Source organism: Chrysoperla carnea, chromosome 3, assembly GCF_905475395.1.
Source record: "Chrysoperla carnea chromosome 3, inChrCarn1.1, whole genome shotgun sequence".
In the NCBI taxonomy this organism is placed as follows: Eukaryota; Metazoa; Arthropoda; class Insecta; order Neuroptera; family Chrysopidae; genus Chrysoperla; species Chrysoperla carnea.
In genome coordinates this window covers 54,131,121-54,156,237 of record NC_058339.1, presented here as the reverse complement: position 1 = coordinate 54,156,237, position 25,117 = coordinate 54,131,121, and the positions used below count along the sequence as shown (strand labels likewise).

Here is a 25,117-nt window from a genome sequence, read left to right as displayed (position 1 = left end):
CGTGATATTGAGTTATTCGTCCTCTTGTCGTACATACTTAATGCAAATATAAGTCTTAAGACTTTTATGGTTTTCTCATGGTTGCCGTTGTCAGAACTGCACCAAAATGAAATGGGACCACACGGGAAGCACCAGCTTTCAAATAGATAAAGAATCATTAAAATCAGATCACCCAGTCGAAATTTCTGAGGTAACACACATTAAAAAAAATACAGTCTAATTGATAACCTCCTCCTTTTTTGTTTGAAGTGGGTTAAAAAGTAAAGCGAAACCTTTTTAATGGTATATCTACAATTTTAATGATTTTTTATTACTATTGTCTTGTTTTAAAATGCGTATAATAATATAAATACAATACAATACTCTTGAATAATTTAATTATTTCTTTTTTTTAAGTGTATTTTTATTTTTTTATTTTTTGTCTTGTCTTATTGAATAATATACACATATTTATTTTAATAATATTTAAATTAGCGATATTTAAATTAGTTTACTTTAATTTGTTTGTAATGAATTCAATTTTTTTTTCTTTTTTTGGAGATGAGATATATTAGATAATTACAGTATTTAATTAATCGGCGATTCTTTTGTTATTTCGGTTTAATGAATTTTGGTTTAATACTGGTTGTGTAAAAAATAACTTGATAGTATAACAGTCTTTAGCTTTAATGATAACATCTAGAAGTTAATATTAATACTTAAGCTCGAATCATTCCAGTAGTTAGTCATTTATCTTTGCTTTCACTGTTCTCATTCAGTAACGACCGGCAAGCAAAAAAAATTCACCCCTTTCATTCGATTGTACGGTGTCTTTCTTCGTAGCTCTTATTTTTAGCTTCAAGAAACAATACAAGCCTAGGACGTAATCAGGCTTGCCAGATCTGGAACGTTTTTTTTTTAAGTAAATGGGCCTCAATATCATAAGTTGTGAAATATTTTATTGGTCGTTGCGTTTTTAGCCAACGAAAGTAAACTTAAATTGACCGCGTAGTTTCGATTTAAGAAATACACACATTCAAGTCATATTTTCATTGGTAACTACTTTCACTAAAAATTCGCGGTGATAAGTATAGTGAGATGCTCAGAATGAATTGTTTTCCTAGGCATCATGATTTTCAAGTTTCATATTTTTGATAAAAAGTGATAAATACATCGGTTGGATTTAATTCCATTACGACAAACCATTATTTAAATTTTTTCAACAGTATACCTTATTTATAATAACACATTTTGTATAAGCATTATATGTGATTACCAAGCGTATAATGAAATATGAAATTGTAATTTATCCGTCTGGCGGTAATGCTTATATTTATAATTCTAAGAAGTACTTGAAAATATCTAGAGATCATATCAAAATGATACTGACGTTGAAAAGTAAGTATACAATCACACACTTATAAATAATATACATTCCTGTTGATCATGTGAGAGTCAAGATTAATCCATTATAGAGTGTGAATTTTTAAATATATCAGTTCAAATTCAAAATCGCTTTAATCATGAGCCTCTCTACCCATCCTTCCCTCCTACCATCCACTGGACCAATACTTATCATTGATTTTGTTGGCTAATTAGGTATTTATCCCAAAATACATTTGAGTTGATGGACTTTTTGGGCTAAAAATTTCTGATTTAAATTGATAAAGATTAATTACGTATAGACATATAATATAACACAAGGAGTGGTTATGTTTTTCGCGCGTATGTATATATATTTGTGGGTAAATTTTTGTATTATCTCGTATCTTCCAAACGGCTCAATGAATTTCAACATTAAAGGTATCATTATATTTGTCTCAAAACCCAAGTGTTCTTAGTCGCCATGGGAACTGATTCTAGCTCTGTTTAGTGGTAGAAAATAGAAGCTGTCTATGACAAGTCAAATTTCAACAGAAATAAGAAATAAATCAAATCACATAGTTTAAATAATATATTTTTTTTATTTTACTCATTATCAAAATATAAATAAACAATTCAATCATAGCCATGCTTAAATTTGACTTGGCATTGACAGTTTCTATTTTCTACCACTAGACAGCGCTAGAATCAGTTCCCATGGCGAAGATAAGTGCTTGCAAAATCAAAACAAAATGGCGAATTTTTGGAACGAAATTATAATACATTAATAAAAAAAATTATCAAAACCTATCGTAGGGTATCATAAAAAAACAACAAAAATATACATAAGTTATAAGTTTAAATTTAATTTGGAATAATAAATTGATTAAAAAATTTTAATATAGTATATAATAAGAGGGATTTTAAGTGTTAGGACACTAAAAAATCCAAAATAAAAATATTAAAAAAATATAAACTCGGATGCGTTAAATAAAATTTGAAAAGAAAGAAACAAGCCCAGTAGTTAACGTACCGGCTTTAACAGTGGGGGGCCATTATTGGGAAGATTTGAGTCCGTCTAAATATTAATGTCGCTATGTAAACTACTGGACTTCTTTCTTTCTTTTCAGATTTTTTTCAACGCAGTCGGGTTTTTCTAAATTGTTTAATTATTTATTTTTAGATAGCATGATTTATTCACGTGCAAGAATTTCAAATACTACAAAGAAACACAAAATTTCCCACTCATTTAACTTGAAATTGACGTTAAAGATCATTCATGAATAAAATATAAAAAAAAAATAATAATAAAAACTTCGTAAATTTGTTTACACGGAAGAGAAAGATAATAAAATAATAAATATTTATTTTTTTAAATAAGTGTTAAAGGATATAATTATTAATAATTATACTAAATATTAATAAATATATCACATAAAAATAATTAATTGGAAATAAATTAAATAAAATTACTATCACATAATGTTTTGATAAACTTTTAAATGAACCATTGAAACTAATAAATGCTTTTAAATACAAAAAGAGCACCAAAGCACTATCACTAAGGTCATATTTTCTCTTTATAGTTGCTTCTTATTATTCGATTTTTTTGTCACAGGCAGTGTTTAACACTATCTCAATTCTTCAATCTGTGAAGGTGCTAGAAAGTTGATACGCCCAGAAGGCACTTTCTTGGCTCTTACTCAACATACATACATATTTTCAATAATATATCTCAATTTAAAGTTTCTGTTGACATTCACAAAGCCTAAAAATCATGAAAATCCATGATATTTCGATATTAAAAAGGAGGAATGTTTCTGATAAGTATACATCCTCAAAGGCTTTTCTTCAATACTAACTTCGACCTAAGCTGCGCAAACCCTTAAAAATGTTGAAAAAAGCGGTTTTCCCATGGCTTATAAAACGGATTTATTGCGCATCTCTCATCCCCATTCACCGTTTGCTAGCGTTCCAGTGCATTGGTCTATATTTTCGAAGATTTCATCATCAGTGTATTATCAGTTTCTCATTGAGGGAATTATTGACTGCGTCGTGTTTTAATAAATGCCTTTCGGCATTGCATTATGCTTGCAGTATTATGCATCAATAGTTTTACTATTATTTTATACGCAATTGACCTAATTTTTTAAAAGAATAAATTAAAAAATCTCAATAAATAATTATTTATTCCATAATGACATATATTTTTATTTATTCATTCATTTTTAACCACCGAACCAAAAAGATATTGATCTTCGAACGGATGAATCGTTTGTTAGTTTGAAAGATAATTTAATGCAGAGTGTTCTTAAGTATTTTTCAAAAAAAATAGTTCAGTTTGGAGAAAGCTACAAGAGGAAAAAGCTGCATTTTTCGGCGTTTTTTTTTGAATTTTCTAATCGATTATTAAAATTTTAAGTTGAATCAGAAACACACTTTCAAAGGTCACTTTGACACCTATATCACAAAATCTCGAATTTGAGTAGTGGATGTTTATGAATCGAATTCAAAAATTCACAAATACACTCTCGAAAATCCGCCCAATTTTAAAGCTTGTGGGTGGAAGTATAGACCATTAGAAAAGTTCCTTTGGGAAAATCACTAATTTTGACAAGCGTTAACAAGACAGTCATAAGCAGGCTTAAATTTAAAAAAAAATCATAAGTGGTTTATGGAATTATTAGGCCACTAGTGGGCTGCTTTTTAAACAGGTCAAATTAAGAATTTTGGTCAAGAAGTCATTTTTCACCGGAAGATGCCTGAAATTTCGTTCGAAGGAAAATTCCAATAGTTTTTGGACATTGAATAAAAGTAACCGTTTCTAATTAGAAGGTGCTGTAGTTGCCAGGAGAAGTATTAAATCTGTTCCGTTTTTAATAAGCTATGGCTATATGGTAATTTATTAGATCTAATCACATGAAAAATGCACGTATTCCCTTCATTACAGAACTGCCAAAAAATCAGAAAAGAGCCACAAACAAATTTCGTACACTTTATTGGTGTAATTGTGTCATTTAATAATTTAGTTCATATTATGAGAAATCGATTATACGATACCGACTCTTCGTTAATCTAATCCAAACTACTCGAATACTTTTCATCATAGGTACCTAATATCTGGATGACCGAGCTTTGCTCGGTATTCTTAAAAAGACACAAATTTTATCACTAATAGAAGACCGTTTTAAATGTCTCCACACAAATACCAATTTGAATCATTAACTACGATATACACCAATAGATGTCAGGAAGAGTTATAATTTGCATTGTATTTTATTAACTACGATATACACCAATAGATGTCAGGAAGAGTCGTATTTTGCATTTTGTTTCAGTTTTTCCTGAAAACATAGGTAAAACGAAATTTTCTAAAAATGAAACCTAGCTAGATCGATTTTTCGCCCCAAAAAACCCCTACATACTCATTTTCATGAAAATCGTTGGAGCCATTTCCAAGATCGTAAATATATATATACAAGAATTGCTCGTTTAAATATATAAGATATATTATAGTTTGCATTTTGCAATTACATAATCTAACAAACTATTTAAATTATTTTGATTCCTGCTTTACTGATTTTACTACATATAAAACTGGACGCAAGTAGCCACTAGCCAGTGCAGCCAGTGGACCGTCGCGTCGCGTCGGAATGGATGAATGTTTCGTTCTGTTGTTGTTGTTGTTGAGTTATATCAATAAATCTTTTACACTGTTGATGATTTAATGGAATTTATAATTTATGTTGTTGTTTTATAAAATTTTATACAATTTCCGTTTATAATTGTGAAATTGATTAATTTCATTATGCAAAAACTTATCTATTTTACTATGAAATGCATTTAATGAAATTATATATTTAAGGTCGTTTGACATAGTTCAAGAATGAAGAATCGAGATAATTATGTTTTTTATTCTTCAATCCTACCATTTTCAATCTATTCATTCGTCTCGTTTCACTGGCTAAAACAAAACATTTTTTGACCATATTTCGTAAATCCTTATTTTATTTTTGTGTTAAAGAGCTACGTTTTTTTAAAGATGCATCAGCCAAAAATAAGAAAAACAGAGGAGTGTATACTTTAATATGCATATGCACATTATGTTTGAAGAGGGAACCCAAAAGATAAGATAAAGTAATAAGAGACGAGACGATAGTTAGAACCCTTATTTTCGATAAATATTCGAGAAGCGAACGTTAAGTATTCGGGAGAAAATGAAAGTAGGCACTTTTTTTAATCACTAAATATTTTCAATTTGTCAAAAAAATACTCACAAAATCCAAAAATTAAAAAATGATAAACTTCTAAAATGCCATGACACACTCTTCTTTCTAATAGATAAGACAAATAGTTTCCGAGATAACCTAGGGATAAACTCTTTAAACTGGATTTTAAATAATCTCAAGAAAGCAGTATAGTGATATTTTGAATTTATTGGTTTAAAATGTCTCATAGTTTGTATTTCTATGGAAATCGGGGGAAAAAAATTTTCTGGTTTTATCAAATTTTTCAAAAAGAACGTTTCTTATAAAACTCCAACAAATCGGAAAAATATATTTTCCCATATTTGTTAAAACTCATTTTACAAGGTCATTTAAACCCAAAAAAAAAATTCACTTCATTGCGATAAGATGAATGGTTTACGCGATACTGCTTACCATGGTAGAATTAGACAAGGTATGTTCGATGGAGAAGTAGTTTTGGTTCATTTCGCGCACTTACCTAGTTGACGCAATGAATACGCTTGTGTGAACAATCCTTGATTTTAGTAATGAAAAAAACGTTCAGGTTTTTGCAATTTTTTTGTGACAAAAAAATATATATAAAAAAAATAAGTATGTACTATCTTTATATAAATATTGAGATAATTTTATGTACTAACAAGTGTAGTAACCTACACAACTGGAGAGAAGAGTAATTGACTATTAAATTTAAGTAAATTAACAAATAAATTCTAACTCAACTTAATTAATTTAATTATAAACCTATTCGAATGTAAAATGTATACATATAAATTTTTTTATTAAATGAAAATATAATTAAATACAGAGTTAAAGCATACTCTACTTGAAACAGAAAACCAGACATCAAAAGCATTTTCATGTAAAAATGTAACATTAGATGGAATTTGTTGTGAATTTTTGAATAAATATAATTTTCTAGAATTCTATAGTAATTTTCCCCTCTCTTTGGCGATTGAACGTTTCTAAGCTACGTATTAAATATTCGAAGGACAATCAATATCCCGAAAATATTTCAATAGATATTGTATAAACTATTAGAAAATGCTCACGTAAATCTGCTAAAATTTTATTTATCCATACTTGATTTTTAATCCCCGAACTAAAAAAAAGGGGTGTTATAAGTTTGAACGCTATGTGTGTGTGTCTGTCTGTCTGTGGCACCGTAGCACATAAACGGATGAACCAATTTTTATTTTAGGGTTTCGTTTGAAAGATAATTTAATGGAAAGTGTTTTTAGCTAGGTTTCAAGTGCGAATTTAGGGTTCCGCACCCAAAACATATGTCAGGCATTTATTAAATTTTGTAAATTTCGCTTGTTATAAATATGTATTATATAATATTTTTTCAATTCCTAGTTCCTACACTGCATTAGTGCCGAATAGTGATTGTATAATATTGACCAGACTATTGTACAATTTGGTTGGCAATTGTTTCAATCGAGCATAAATTTTCAAACATTACTACTTAAAAAATGTAACTTTTAAAATAGGAACCTTGCATAGTACCTATTCGATTATACCCATTAAACTCTAGAATCTGTTGCGATAATTCCAAAATATGTTTCATTTTTAGTGCTGATCAGTATCGGTATGTATTACCAAATACATATTCCACAAAAAAATTGGTATATTAAATTTTACTCATCAAACAATTTAATTATTTTTGTTTATATTATCTATGTTATATTCTTTTTTTTAATCATATTATTTATTATTATTGTTTTGTATCATTATTTAGAGTTTTGTGGTTTCGTAATTTATATATTATTGTTAAAAATTTTCCTTTTAAACTAAAACAAGTGAAAACAAACAATTGACTGAGTTAATTGTTGAAATACCATGTATAGACAGTGTTGATTATGCAATCGTTCTACTCTTAGATAGCCACCACACACATAACTGATATTCCTATATAAATCAACATTTAATCTGCGCTTTATTTGCGTTCTCAATGGCAAACAGTGATGTTTACTCCTATGTTGCTTATTTAGAAACTCGATCTCACTTTTTAAGTCCTGAGCACGCTATAAAAATTTCAGCTTGAGTTATCGTTTTGACAAACTGACGGACAGACAACCGAAAATGGACTAATTAGGTGATTTTATAAACACATAGACCCAAATTTTGTTCGTGGCATCAATGTTTTCAGGCGTTACAAACTTGGGACTAAACTTAATATACCTTGATATATTTTATATATACATGGTACAACATGCCGTCCGTCATATTATTATATGTGGATGTGGTTTTTTGGTATTGAACGAACAATTTTCGAACAAAATATGCATAGAAAACGGTTTTTAAACATTTTTTTATTTTAAAAAGATGTTCTTAAGACGAAAAAATCTCGATCTGAAGAATATTATTTTTTTTTTTTTTAAACGAAAAAATAATCTCCATTCGAGAGAATCCTTTTTTCATATTTTGTTGCTCGAACAAATGCTATATGTTTTGATAATTAATAAAAAGCCGGTTGCATGTAATAAGTTTCAAATAGCGGGCATCCCCTAATGAATAATATTTTTTTAAATATATGAGATGTAAGAAGCGTGTTTCTTCATCAATTTTTTGTTTTTGCTCTAAAAATATGTGTGGTTTTATGGAACCCTCGTTATGCGCATTTAGCCGGTTTTTAATAATCAAAGTTTGTCAGAATATCAGGTTTGCAAAAAAAAAAAAAACCAGAACAAAATTTTAATAAAATAATTTAATGAATAAGGCGTGTATTTGATTTGTGATATATTGTTTGATTAAAATCAAGATCTTGAAGGGTGTTATGTAGTTATATATGTCATTGTTTCGTTTCAGTATTCAAAATGTGTAATGAATAGAAATGTAAATGATTCTATTTCTTGGTATATAATCATTTTATTATATATTAAATGTTTCTTACCTTAACATTCATTGATTTTAAATACTACAATCCAATTGTGGGCACACAATTATGAATTAAAACAAATTAAATAAACAATAGAAACACATTCTTTAGATTGTTATTATTTTAATAGATCTCCTATTTTATTGTGAAATGTTCTCATAAATATTATATCTTTGTAATTAAAAAATATTGGTAATAGAACTCACAACATGAGATAAACAGTACATGAAGTGTCCTAGGACACCCGGTTGGAACGAAGTTTCGTTTGCTATATAGTCTATATTAAATAACAGGAATAATAAAATTAATTAACAATACTAGAGTGATACCCACCCGCTTCGCTGGGTTAAAAAGTAAATATTGATAAAGATTGCTCTCGCTTATCTCCTTTCTATAACTCTCGAAATAATGGTAAGGATTGTTTTACACAGGTAAAATATATGTATGGTTTTCTATTTTTTAAAATGTATAATAGTCGTAGTTATTCATTGAGTATATCAAAAAAGATGGCCGTGAAATATTTTATATTGACTATTTTTTTCAGAAATCTGTAATTTATGGTAATGTCAAATGACTACTTTTGCAGAAATCTGTAATTTATGGTAATGTGAAATTAAATTAATTTTCAAATTTTTTTAAATTAATATATCTTCATAAATTATATCTCATGTGTTATTCTGATGTATGAGCTATATTGCTGTACAGTTTCATTAAAAACCATTGCTTGTTTTAGCGTAAAAGCGTAACAAACAAACATGCTTACTTTCGCATTTATAATATATAGAGATGGAGATAGAGATTGAATATGTTGAATGCTTCCTCCGACATTCTATTAATTAAATATTATGTCTTTGAGGATTTAAGCGCCCTAAGATTGAAACTCAGCCAGAAATTTGCAATATATGGTTTTATAAATAAGGGAAATAATTGTGTATTTTATACGACAGTTTAAAATCATTTTAGAGCCTACAATATTTAAATTCTTCAAATTGAACTAATTAAATAAAACAAACTTTACATACACATTGTAGAATGGAAGCAGACAAACAAGCTTATAGGTAACAGAAAATGTAATCTGAAAATAATTTTCTCTTAATTTTGTAGTAAATTAAGGTAAATAAAATGATAAGTACTTGATGTAAGTAAGAGAATGGTGTATGTATGTACGTGTATGGATGTACGAAGTATGTACAAATTACTTCATGTATTTTCATTATTACTACACCTATAATGTGTTTTATAACGGGTGTTTATTGGAAAATTTTCTTCGACAATGATTGTTTATTTTATTGAAAACCAATTTCATTTTACTCCTCGGCAAGAGCATGCCTGCAATGTGGCTGTCTATTGTGTCTATGCATCTTAACTTCCCAAACATTAAGACCGAATTCAATGCGAGTGACATTTTGAATTTGATCGGCATTAATGTGTATTCATACGACGAAAATTTGAGATCTATACAAATAATAAATCTTTCTGTTTAATGGTAGAGATCGTTATATGAAGAGAAAGCGCAGTTCGCTAGCCACTCATTACAATCAAATTATAACTAACTTTTAACTTTTCTATTTTACATGAATTTTTAATTTTTTAATAAACTTATGGTATACCCCATCATTATTCCGTACACTATACCTACACAATTCAATATAAAATCATTTACGCTTTAGGTATAAGGAAATTTAGACAACTAAAAACTTGCCTGGGCATGTAAAAAAATATAAGAGTCGAAAACGAAAGCAGTGATAAGAAAAAAAGCCTTGATGAAGGTATTGTGTTACTTGTCTAAGAAATATGAATCTTTTTGAATGTCAGCAAATATCAAAGGGTATGTGAACTTCCTTGACAGTAAAAAATTTTTTCGCTGGGGACAGTTTTCTCTATAAAATTAATGAAACTATATTTCCTGAAGAAGCTATAAGCATGCGTATTTCTTTCTTTATCCAGACAAGAAATTAGCTTTTATAGTGGAAGAATAAAATCATAATGGCTTTCAATGAATAACTTTTCTAAATTTGATTAGCCTTACAAAATATCATACGCATTACGAACCAGACTAAAATGAATTTATGGTACAACTAACCAGAGTACACCGTAATCAAATTGTTATTATGGGTACCTCTATAATAACACACGACAAAATATAATATTATGCCTCATCGAAATATGTACACGTTATAATATTATTATGAAATTATAGGTAGATCTTTTTTATAGACTGGGTGATATGGGAAAAAAAATTTTAAATTAGAATTAGTGTAGGAGAGAAAATAGGTAATTTATAGTTTTACAGTGCAAAGTACAAAATTTTGAGTTTTTTCAAAAGAAAAAATTGTGCTTTATAATTTTGTGATTCTTTCTCCAACGCTTAGTTTTCGAAATAAATATTCTTGAAAATTAAAAATTCAATATTCGATTTTAAGAAAAATGTGTTATTTTTTGAATTCATTTGGTCAATGACTAGTTTATAATTGCACTACGTTGACTACATCAGATTTTCTCAAAGCATAATAACAACGAATATTATTCCAGACCAGATTTGGGTTTCTTACTCTTGAAATTTCGACTTAGCGTCCCGAAAAACTTGAAAAGATTAAAAGTTACAAATCCATGGGATCTCAATCTGTGTAAATACTGCACTATTTTCTAATTTTGGAGTTGTTGTCGTTATATAGATAATAGCTTATTGTAACCCTGACTGTCGCTGTCATTTCCCATATTTGGTAATTCATTATACAGTTTTATAGTTATGCATACAATATCTGTCTTTCAATTTGCCACAATCTTGGCGGAAGTAAAAAAATCGAAAATGAAAGACAAGATTTGGAAATCATGTTGTTCGATGAAGTTACTCTTTGTTGGATTAGTTTGAGATAATGTTAAAAAAATATCGTACGATAGGCCCCGGCGAGATTCGAACTCACGATCTCCTGTTTACTAGACAGGCGCTTTAACCAACTAAGCCACGGCGCCGATGTTCAACTATTATGAATTATTAAACTCATACACAATAGGTCTTTCATCTCAAGGATGAATTAATGGATCTCATTTTAGAGTACTTCTCATTATGAGAACTTATTATCTGATTTTGGAGTTGTTATGGATCAGAGTAATCGTCTGTTGATGAATGAAGAACAGTATTTAGTTTAATCTAATGAATTTTTGTAATCTGTGCTACTTTCGTAATAGGGAATAATTGTCTGATGTCGAATTGACCATATTACCCATAAAATTGTAAAATTAGACTTGATGCCATGACAAAATTTGAAAGTGAAATTAAAATTGATTAAAAAAGGAAGGAGTTATAAGCAATCAAAGATTGCATTCAAAGGTTTCCCATCTCCTGTTAGCAAAACAAAGTTTTATATGTAATCTCTATGGCAATACCCACGTATGACGTCACTAGTGGGTATATTCCTCTTTAATAATTAGGAATTTTAAACGTTCATATCTTGCATACTAGTAAAGATTTTTTTTAACCACTTTCAATTTCCTGCATTTCCAGTGAGAATTCTTCACCTAATACTTCACGTATTGATTTCAGTAAAAAACTTCAATTCAAATATATTTCTAAATTCCAGCTACTCTATCCCCTAGTCTAATTCTATCACATACATGTACATACTTTTAGGTATACTCAATGTCACAAAAAATGCTCGTTTTAAAACATTCTAAGTGTTACTATTATAACATAACATATGATGCGTACGCTTAGAATGTTTTAACTGTGGCACTTTTTCTGACAGTGAGTGTACGTACTTCTAAATACTATTTTTGAAAAATAATATTATTAAAATGTAATTGGGTATGGATATAATCTTTAATACCGACATGGTATAGAATTCAGGTACTGTATAGGGTACATACATACACTGATTGAATTTAATTTCAATGTTATACCACCAATAGTAATAATATAATATCTTGTGTAAATATTATAAAACCAGCATAAATATTTTGTACTTCATGTATTTAGGAGTGTTTTCCTTTTTTAATGTTAAATACTATGTTTTAGTAATTAATAAGAATAGGAAATATTTGTATGGGATCGATCGACATTCTTAGAATATACAACGTCATTTTCTTTGAAATTGTATTTAATTGGGACTATTAAAAAGTACTTATTGTTAGGACACCATGAAATGGACGAAAATACAATAAAGCTGTAGATTTGAAAAACTTTTTCTGAGATTCTAGGCTAGATAAACCTAAAGGTCAATCCAAAAGGTTCTGGTCCGTAAAATACTTACCTTTCACAGTTCGTTACAAATTGTACCACCTTATTGGGGCTAATATCTACAATTTCGTGCAGGTTGATAATCTTTTTGATTTCTACCTTCTCTGAATCGCTTTGTAGCACATCAGGAGTTTAATTGTATCCTTCTTTTATTGAAGTCTTTAATGTAATTGCCATTTTCCAATTTATGATAGAAGTTTTTGATGGTAACGCAAGCAAGATTTGTCTTTCAATTTCCGAGAATCTTGGTGGTAGTTAAATGTAAAAATAACAAAAATGACTGGCGGCCATTTGGAATTATGCGTTAGATGAGGTAGTCATGCTTCGTTGGACTAGTTCTTTGAGATAATGTTAAAAAATTAGTCGTACGATAGGCCCCGACGTGATTCCAGCGGAAAACAAGATGTTATGCATAGTGAAATTGGTCTTAATGATTTAATTTTCGAATTTAAAGTAAGTAATAAGAAAATTAAAAAAATAAAATAATTTTCGTGAAAGTAATAAAAAAGTCGTTGCGAAAAGACCATCAATCAAGTTTGAAATTGCCTTCAAAAAAATGATTTGCATATTAAAATTGAAAGAAAAATACACATTTATCCATTTTCAAAGTAGGGAAAAATCTAATAAAAGGTAATAAAATAATAATTATATTGTAGAAAAAAAATAATTAAAACCACAATTTTCTTCAAAATTTTTTTGTTATTAAGTAATGATATTGAAAACTTTTTTTTCCAAGAACGCAAAAATACACGCATTTTAACTTCAAATGGATATAACAAATATTTGTGTTCCTTTTAGCTGTACCTACACGGTGGACTATTTTAACCGATGATAAGTGGAAAAATCTTGTGGATGGCTTTAATACAGAAAAAGCATGGTTCTAAAGTAAAAATGAGATTAAATAGATAGACGTGATAAAATCTTTCTATCAAACTTGTTTAGTTTTTTTAGAAACATCTATTCAATTTGCGAAAAAAAAAAATTCAGACAAAATATTTCTTTTTTATAAAGAACAACTTTTTATTTAAAGTATTCTTGACAAAAACGGATGCGAAGTGAGTTTTAGATGGTCAAATTCAAGATGTCCAAAAGTTGTATCACTGTGACCTTAATATTTTGTTGCTATACATTTTAAATTTAAGATAAATATTATTTTTTATTATTTAACTTATAAGGTTCACCCTGTATGTTTTTATTACTCATTTATATTCAAAAGAAAACCGTAATAAATAACGATTTAATTATTTTAAAAAGAAAATTACAATTTTCATTCATAAAGTCTTTTTTTTTATTATTTAATTAATTAATTAAACTTATTTAATTAGGACTAATAATAATAATAAAAATAAAAGTTTCATTTACAATATTTGCATACATAATAACAGACAGTGTCATAAAAGTATCTTATTAATTTTATTTCGAAATGAAAAAGTATAATCCAGTCATATTGTCTCTGCAGAATATAAAGTTTCTTTAGATTCAGTACCGATTGATTTTCTGAGCATTATTGGTTTTTTAATGGGCTTGTTCAAAATAACAATGCGCTTCGAGTTTTGTGCGTACAGGAAAGGAAATATTTTCCTGCAGTTAGTATGATATAGATAATGTATTAACCACGCAAATTTTGACACGCTTTGTTATTTTTAACCAGCACAAATATTGCCAATTTTGATAGTTTTTTTGAATCATCTTATTATATACAAATACTTTTCAGTGGGACAAAACAAACACAGATAGTGGCTGTTGGAAATAATATCATATTAGGGGGTGGGGGTTAATAGAACTACGATAGTCGATTTAAACTTATTTTCAAATACCTTCGAATACATAGATGAATACTAAGAAACCTTAGTAGTTCACAACAAAACTGTTCAAGTATATGAATAAATTGTTTAATAAAAATAGCCCATTTTTTTAACGGTCCAGTAATTTCACGATTAATGCATTTTTCTTTTAAGATTTAAGCCTGCTCACGACCGCCATATTAACTGCTTGACGTTATTATTGATTTTCTTAATAGTACGCGCACAAAAATTTGTGAACTGTGCCAAATATCGGTAGTTTTCTCAATATCGCTTACTTGTTTGGTGTTGTCAGGTTGCTACAAGGTTACGCCTAGACAAATTTCTGACTTGTACAAATAGTGTATCTTAAATTTTACGATCCGTTTGTTTGAAAAGTATCCCTCTATAGTATCCATGTTTATTTTCTCATCTTTTAAAATTTAACTGTAGTAAAAACAACCCTAGATAAAAAAGAATATATATATATATATATATATATATATATATATATATATATATATATATATAAATATATATATATATATGTACTAATTTCGCTTACCCTTTTGCATTTAGCATAAAATATGTTGACATACAACTTTTCATAATGTTTTCATAAGGTAAACTTCAGCAACTAGAATTGGATGTCGAATAGAATATAGGTTAGAAACAAAGTGGGTACTAAACGACTCGAACGTTAAATGCACTGTGTATTCTGGTAATAATTTCCAAAGATATTTGTGTACTTAAATAAAAATATTTTGATGTTTTAAGTTTATCAGACTATATACAGGCCGTTTCTGTACCATCTCGGCATACCAATATCATTAGTATGACAGAATACATGCCTTATGCCATGCATCTAAGTGAGAAGTATATATAACACCTCTCACTTAGATGCATGGCTTAAGGCATGTATTCTGTCATACTAATGATATTGGTATGCCGAGATGGTACAAAAACGGCCTGATATATATATATATATATATATATAGTGGGCCATTTTAATCTATAACGGCTAATAGCTCGTTTTGTAGTTAACCAATCAAAAAATTACTTGAACAAAAATTGTAGAGTTTGATTCGGAACAACATGTTCTGATATCAGATTGGACCTAGTTCATCGAGTGGCTTTAATAGCCAATTTAGATTCTAAACGGTAAGAGATAGAATAACACCTTGAATTAGAAAGTTGATCTTCATAAAAAACATAACAACTTTTGTTCTAAACATTTTTTCGATAAACTTTGGCCTTCGGAGGAAATACGACTTAAAAATATGTAATATTTTGTAAATGTATGTCATTGCATTTAATCGACAGAAAATACGATACAGCTTATCGATAATTGTAGGTCAAAGTCATGGATACAGGCGAATATCCTCTTTTGTTCTTGAAAACTTTTGGCTAAAGCATTTTTCCGCAGCTACCGTAGCTAAAATGGTTAGCATGAAAAATGTTAGTTTTTGTATGATGATCAATATTTTCATTTAAAGTGTTCTATCTCTTACCGTTTAGGAACTAAATTGGCTATTGAAGAAATCCAAAAAACATGCCAGACATGATGGGGCCCCCATTAATCTCTGAAATTTTGACATATCTTATTGGAGACAAATTAGCATTACAGGAGAGGTAGACAGGTTTAGCAAATTGTATCTCACTGATATTAGAATATTCTCTTCTAATCAAATGTGTTAAATGATGCCCGGCTTATATACATTTCAACATAAAATCTTGTACAAACTATTAATACAACTTGAACTAACGAAGTATGGTATTATTCTAACAAGGACACCGTGCTCTCTCCATGTACACTCTTCAGTCTTTAGTTCGTATATAACTTAATAATAGTAAATTTGTTTCTTAACCACAGTTTTAACATTGTATTTTGTGGCTTTGTATTTTGTCATCATTATGTTATGTATGTATGTATATAGAACTTGAGCAATGATGGTTATGTTCCATGAGCAGCAGCTCAAGAAGTGAGGATCTTTCTAATATAATTTCACCTCCCTTACTCCATATTTTAGTTATTTTGGTGTGAGATTGTTCATGTTTTGACGTTACCATATATATTTTATTACTTGATCGAATTATTTAGTTTGTTGTATTGTTTTGTAAAATTTTAGTGGGTTGATCTCCTACTACTCTGATCGAATTATCTAAATTAACCTCTTACAATAAATCTAGCCAGAATCGTTTGAGAGCCGGTGTGTCACAAGTATGTATGCTGTACCCCGTTGTAAAAACTTATTTTTTAGACGTCATCATCCTGATCTCTTCTTGTGGACTTCTCTCCTCTTGACTTCTCTTTGAAGCGCAAAGGAGGTACAACAGATCAAATTGGTCGCCATTCCAGAGAGCTACTCCTAATTCAAATCTTATATTACACCCCGTCTGATTTTGTATGACTGTATTATTTGAACAGTATATCGAAAGATGTGGCTCACAATATGGAAAAACTTTTCATTTAATTAAATGGAAATAGAATATGCTTGATACAAAAATCCGGTAAGCCTAAAATGTTGCAGAGTCTGCAGGAATAAAACTTCAAAGGCAATTCAATTATGCATAGAACGCAAGAGAAGCGTCCCGCTCTCGGAAACACATCTTTTACAGATCTAATTCTCTTACTGAACATTAAGAATAAGTTGGAAGAAATATCATTTAAATATTGTCGAGTTTACAAGTCATGAAACAAAACCGTGGCTGCGGTGTTATTACTTGACCAGTTTTTCAAAATATGAGGATCTCTAATAATTCTAATATCTCGTAAATGAGAATGAGATCTATTTTTTAAGTTACTTGAACACTCACATTAGCCTACTTCAATTATTTCACTGAGATTATACTGATTTGAATTTCATATCATCGAGCAGGCAGCATTGATAATGCCAAGACAGTAAAAAAAAACAAACCCCGTACCATGAAATACTGTCTCAATATTATATCTAATAATTCTAATGTCTCAGATATACAAGATCAGTGGTTTGCATAGTGAGACTGGGTATGGTACTGGGTTTGTTTTTTACTACCTTGGCATTACTAATGCAAGTTAGTATGATTGAAATGAAATAAGTGAAGTAAGTCAGTGGGAGTGTGTCACTAACTTAAAAAATAGATCTCATTCTAATATACTTTGCTGGATTGACGTTTTTATAACTGGTTTGCAAGATAAAGGCCAAGACAATTTTGTTCAGGCGAAGCCAGTTTTTCTGATTTGCTAACTTACTCTCTTGAAATTATGACCTCGAGTGAACGTGGAAAAATTACCATAATTGCGTTATCCGCATTTTAGTTATTTTGATGTTGGGATTGTTCATGTTTTGTGGTTATCATAAATATTTTATTACTCGATCGAATTATTATTATATTTAGTTAGTTCACATTGTCTTATAAAATTTTAATGGACAGGGAACATTTGATACAGTATGAAATTTTGAGCGATGAGAATATTCTTTTTTTGAAAAATTCTCTTTGTTTAGACCGTTTTTATTATGTTCATTAAAATTTTAATGATTGAAATATTATCTTCACTTTCTTTAAATAGAATTCTTGGATCATGAAATTTGATAACTTGGCCTTGGTCACATGATATGGTATCCGACATGCTATGAAGCATCAACATAAATCCCAATCTGTGAATTTTTTAGATTTTAAAATTGACTTTCATAGTTTAGTTCATTGTAGATAAATCTTTATAATAAATCAGCAAATCTCTCAATAAATGTTCAATGCAGTGCCTACTATGTTCTTTCACCTATATGAAGATTATTTTACAAATTAGGATGTAAATCATACTCATCTTAAGAGACTGAGCAGATTCTTATAAGACTTACACATCAAGCTCCAAGTTGTAGTTTAGTAAGCATAGAAAATATTTAAAGGACGCATTCAGTAATGTAAAATAAACATAGAAGTTCCTGTGAACATTGGTCCTATTCTCTTACATTACAGAAGCACAGAGTTGTCTTTATCGTTGTTACTCTTGAGAATAAGATAAGTCGTCTGTTATACGGACTTTTATGTTTATTTTGCGTCCCTGAATGCATAGTTTTAGTAGACATAAAAGCTCATAATAACGCTCTTTTACTTTTCTGTAACTCATGTATCTCTAGAGCAGTATTGATGGAGAGTACACTCGCTAAACTAAGTCAACGTGAAGCACTCAAACCACAATCTCGTCTTATTTCGTAAGTATCTCGTTTTTATGGCTGACAACGATGTAGGAACAGCTGGCTACGGTAGCATTCTTTGCGGAAGGCCAGTACAATATCTCCATGTTTATAGAATAAAAAATATATAATTTTGTTCATAAAATTAGCAGTAATAATTATTTCGTTTTTTGAAAAAACGTTTTTTAATACATTAACCGTTATCAATAACACAAAAATGATTTATATAAGCAACATTAGCTACTGAACTACACAAGTAAACTCGAGAATTTGGAGATGAAGCTCGTGTATGCTCTCCTGGTTGCCTCGTGTTGCCTTTGACTCGAATAGAAAAACCGCCTTTTATATAGTGAGTTGAGGTGAATCCCTATAAGTGTTACCTCCTCATTCTCGTTCCTCACCCGATTTTGTGCCTTTTTTTTGAGATTGCAAAAGACTTAACGCTTGAAAATAAGTCCCATGTATATGTCAATATGTGTTCCTGCATACGTGCGTAAAATATTTACTATTGCACCTAAAAAAACCCTGTATACTGGTTCAAAAATAATAGATAGTAGATAATAAAAGCTTGCTAATATTATCTAAATTATATTTAAAAACAGATGAAAACAAACAATTGACTGAGTTAATTGTTGAAATATCATGTATAGACAGTGTTGATTACTCTGTCACTTTACACATATATTCATGTCACACATATAGAACTGATATACCTATATAATACTACAATTTGCGCATAATATGCGCTTTCACGGGTAAACAGTGATGTTTACCAAAAAATGTTTCAAACAAAAGTTGTTTATTTTTTATAAGAAATATTTTTTACATTTAATTTTTTGTTATATCTCTAACGGTTTACAAGATGGGTCCTACGGACCCAAGACCCAATTGACCTATGTTGCTCATTTACAACCTCACTCGACCTTTCAGCTTGAAATCTCTTTTCGTTTTTGTGTAATCGTGATGAAAGACGGACAGGCGGACAGATGACAGACAGACAGACAACCGGAAATGGACTAATTAGGTGATTCTATGAACACCTATACCAAAAATTTGTTGGTAGCGTCAATATTTTCAAGCGTTACAAACTTGTAACTAAACTTAATATACTATGTATATTATTTCATATATACATGGTATAAAAATTATAATTGATGTAAAAGAATGTGTCCTTTGACTTCATATTATAAATCTTCATTTACTTTCAATTAATTTACAAAATGCTGCGATAAATAATCAATCAAATAAAATTATATTAAAAATTAATTATCCTTTAAAGAAATATTTAATTGTAAAACGTTTAATTAAAACTCAATCAGGCCAAGATTTTTTAGAATCTTATTAAAGAACAAAAATAATGTTATTATGATATGTGTTCATTTTAAAATCTTTTATTTTTTAGGTAAGTGGATGTTCTAATTTCCTATTAATCAAACAATCAAAGAATCCAAAGTAAGTAATTGAATCTATCTTTTTACGTTTTTATGTTGAATTCGCTTAACGATTTTGAAGATTTTTTACGTAAAACTTAACTGTTCTGTGTTGCTTTAGTTGAATTATAATTAAATCAGCCTTCAATATTTTTCAAACATTTTTTTTTTCAAGCAAAGAATAAGTAATTAAATCAAAATCGATTTAATACATATATTTTTTTTTTAAATTAAGAGTTCATAGACTTTTTAATATCAATACCTCATGTTTCTTTCAACGTATAAAAATTATTTAATGAATGCGCGTATAAAGTTATAGTCTTCATCTCAAAAATAGAAAAAAAAATTATTTACAGGCGTTTTCTTCAGTGTCCCATAAAAAAGTCCATAAAATTTTTTTAGAAACGATTCTTATAAATGCTTTTCCATTAATTTTGATGTTTTCAATAGTTCTAAAAGCTACTTTTATAGTTTTTGCTGCCTAGCAACAACTTAAGCAAAAGATGCCGAAATCCTCTTAGGGATTTATGGTGAATATTTAGTTCAAAGGCCAGCCTAAAAATTTAAAAAATGTAATATGCGCATTAAACTTTGAGAGCTTTTTCTCAAAAATGCTCTCAGAGTAGTAGAATAGAAAAAATTGTATTAGAAAATACCCTAATGGAGTACTTTAAAATGAACAATAAAAAAAAAAGAGAACTCGTATTTGTAATTAAAAAGAAATCCAATAATTTAAATTCGCTCCAATCATTCTAATTCTAATTTTATATCTCTGAGAGATCTGTTATTCGTCTCTAATACATATTCCGACGTAAGTTTGTCACGTCGAGTAGTCCTTTTAAATCAGAATTTGTTTGGTATTTCGTAATGGTTGTTATTTTTTTTTTTGGGTATTTTATTGCCATATTTAAAATTATTATTTTACAAAATACGTTCATTATACTTCTTAACTATAATTATTATACCTCGTACGTTGTGTGCTACTTTATTATGTTTTTAGACAACTCAGTGTATGTAATAACATAATGTTGGGATACCTCGTTTGTTTATAAACCTACCGCGTATCGTGGTCCGTGTGTGCCTTCACCATGCCCTACATGTATACATTGATATTGAGATAGTTTTCTGTTATATTCTGTTCTTATTTAAAACAAATGTGTATATGTTATGTCTTGTAATTGATTTCTTTACTATAGTAAAACAGACCCAAACTTTTATAATGTTATACTGTTTAACAATTTAAGTAGTACCTCTACCTACAAAGGTCGAGTAAATGTTGTATTACTGTAAGTACTTTTTTTGTAATGAATAGTATCATTTACCATTTAGTAAAATGGATATTGCAGTTTAAAGGCGGTCATTTCGCCGCCAATATTAATTAAAAAAATTAGATTACAAGGAAAAATCATTTTTTTATAATAGTTTAGGTCTTTATCTATCGTATAGTAAAGTTTTGATCATACTTTACCGTGTAAATTTTTGTAAAATATTTTTTTTACAAATGCAAACATTTGTTCATAATCTTACGAGAAAGTAAGACCCTATCAAATTTTCTTGAATTATACTACTAGTTATCGCTTAGATAGAGTGAAAAAAAAAACTTTAAATTAAGTTAAATAAAACAAACGAAAATTACTTTTTCGAAAAATTCATTTTTTGTTTTTGCATTAAAATATATGCTTTACCGTGAAATTTATTGAAAAATAAATAAATTGAAAAAACGCACTAGCCGGAAAATCTGTTCTTAAAGCAGCAAGTAAATACTTTGATTTAATACAATATTTTCTAGCTACACTTTAATTTTTAAGATGTCAAATACTTATCTCATTTCCAGCCAGTGAAAGGACTACCTGAAGGCAGTTTACCAGTATTTTTTACAAGAAGTCGATGAAATTGTAAGCTATGATCCCAATGCTTATAAGCATATACATTATACATTTTCAATTAAAGAAAATTGCAAAAATACACTCATACCAGGAATCGAATCCAGTTCTATTGAATTTAGGGCAAGCGCCTAAACCAACTGAGCTATAAACCTATCTGAGTAAATTTTTCTTTCGCATTTGAAGTAAAAGCAGAGAAATAAATAAAAAATAATAACTAAACCATTAATTTTCGGTATGACACAGTTTGGGTGACGGACTTTGATTACCTGTTCTCATCATTTTATATAAATAATATATTATATGAATATAATTGATTAATTTTGTAAAGATTATTAAAATTAAGACCACGAAAATTTTGAAATATTACGATAACAATAAATCAAAACTCGAAAAGTTCAAAACATGGATGATGCAATATCAAAAACAAGACTCGATTAAAAAAGACCAAGACTAAAACTAATAATGCAAGACCAATATCAAGATACAATTGACAAGATCAATACCAAGACCAAGATAACTATGGTCTTGGTCTGGTTTTTGGTCTCGCCCATCACTATTCAGAAATAACTTATTAAATAGTATGATATTGTCTGTAAAGATGTAATCAAGTAAAAATATGTATGTAATTCTCTTCTAAAAAGTAATATTTTTCGCGTAAATTTTTATTAAAGATTTAAAAAAAAATTATTAAGTATATCTTGATACATAAAGTGTTACTGTAAATAATAATTTTTTTCATATACAATTCATACCTAACTGTTATATTACATTATTATAAGTATTATTATCAAAATAGTGAGAAATGTGTTGTTTGTTCATGAGTCTAAATTCTATTTATTCGTGACTTTGGTTAATTAAATTTTAATAGACAATAGATTTTTGAATTTGTTTGTTTGTATGTGAAACAAACATTATATTATTTTATACATAGGTACACAAAAATATTTGCTCTAAATTAAAATTTTATCTATTTTCATTGTAATATAAAATAATAATAAGTATTATGTCGATTCTTACGATATTTCAATAAAATATAATTGGCTGATTTTACACAATGAACATATTAATCGTTTTTTGGCATATTCGATTACGAAATTCGATATTCGAAACGAAGCAATGAAGTTCGAAAAATTTGAACAGTAAGTCGGATGCGGTTTTCGGCATTCGATTCGTTAGTGTCAGGAAATTTTGTAAATAAGCAAAATTCACCATTCGGTTAATAATGTTACTATAAGCCGAATTATGAATTTAGTATATTAACGGTTAATTTAAAATGCATATTATTTATCCAAATTGCATATTTTTTTTATTTCTTATAAATGTATTTAGGTCATTTCCTGACGCTCTAACGAATCGAATGCTGAAAACCGCGTTCAAACACGACTTACTGTTCAAATTTTTTGAACTTGAACCGTATTTAATGTTTTAAGTGGAAGATGTGGAATAAATTATTCAACGAGGCTCACGTTCCTCTGGTATACCTGTACAGGTACATAGGAGCTATGTCTGTGCAACTAGACAGAAGACCTTAATTGACCCGCACGCAAGCACTTTATAAGAGAAAAGGGTACTTCTGTCCCACTTTTATTTGAATTATGACTGACTGAGTTACCAGACATAGAAATTATTGACTGTGTTGACGTAAAAATTACCAATATACCAAAAATGATATTTATAATTGTTTATCCAAATCAATGTATCTATGTTTATTTGTCAGCATAATATAACCTGAATTTATTATATCGAAATATGTTTACAATGAAAATAATGTCTAAAAAATAGTTTTTCAAAAAATTTAATATGATTACCTTATACAAAATCATTTATATTATAGTATGGCGATACCTCATTGTTAGGATTGCTTAACTAAGAGATATGCCAAAACAAATCACATATGTAGTTTCCTCGAACAACTTTTTATACCATGTTTATATGTAATATATATCACGGTATATATTTAGTTTAGTCCCAAGTTTTTAACGCTTAAAAATATTGATGCTACGAACAGAATTTTGGTATAGGTGTTCATTAAATCATCTAAATATTCCATTTTCGGTTGTCCGTCTGTCTGTCGCCTGTCTGCCTGTTTGCCTGCCCGCCTGTCATCACAATAACACAAAACGAAAAGAGATATCAAGTTGAAATTTTTATAGTGTCCCAGGACGTCTTGGATCCGTAAGACCCATCTTGTAAACCGTTAGAGATAGAACAAAAGTTTGAATGTAGAAAATGTTCTTTATAAAAAAAATAAGCAACTTTTGTTTGAAACAATTTTTCGTAACCATCATTGTTTACCCTTGAGGGCGCAAATTAGTCGCAAATTGTATAGTATGTTTTATATGGGAATATCAGTTATGTATCTGTGACATGTATGTATGTGTAATATGACAGAGTAATCAACACTGTTTATACATGGTATTTCATCAATTAACTCAGTCAATTGTTTGTTTTCACTTGTTTTGAACAATTTTTGAAAAAGAGAATATTTTTTCTCAATATTTTGTCTAATTAGAAAATTAGTTTAAAAGTTATTTAGTTTATTTTTTATTTATTTCAAAAATTAACAAACTTTATAAAAGAAGGGGTAACGACCACCCTTTCATTTAAGAAAATTACATCTGTTTAATCAGCTGGTATCTAATTAACAATTGTTTTTTACATTTTTCAAGTTAAACATAAAAAAGTTTTTTAAAATAAAAATTGATTCATTTTTGGTAAAATAAATTTGCTTTTCATTAAATACAAAGAAAAAGCTTTAATTTTCCTAGAAGAAATTGATTATAAAATACTTGTTTAATTTTCTTTGTTTTGAATGAATACATTACTTACTTTATACATCTATTTATATTTATTTTAATTAAATTAAATCAAACTTCTATTATGAAACGTTTACATTACAAAATTATAATAAACTTAAATAAATTTAATTACAACGTATATCATTGTGATATAACAATTCAGTGTCGTCATTATTGGGAAAATTACTAAACACGTCAAGTATAGTCAATATCACAGTCACAAAAGCAGGCTTAATTCTGTAAAATAACAGCAATGGTCTATTTTTTTGTAACCCCCGGAGTAAAAAAAAGGGGTGTTATGAGTTTGACCGCTATGTGTGTGTGTCTGAAGTCTGTGGTGCAAT

The 25,117-nt window shown here is 28.7% G+C and overlaps 1 protein-coding gene and 1 non-coding gene across 2 annotated transcripts in view; one reads left to right on the top strand and one right to left on the bottom strand.

Moving 5' to 3' along the window:
• Positions 1-25,117, top strand: part of LOC123295325 (polypeptide N-acetylgalactosaminyltransferase 2) — a 504,171-nt gene that overhangs the window by 27,444 nt on the left and 451,610 nt on the right. The window lies entirely within an intron of this gene.
• Positions 11,366-11,439, bottom strand: Trnat-agu. Its single transcript has one exon. It is a non-coding gene; the product is annotated as a tRNA-Thr (tRNA).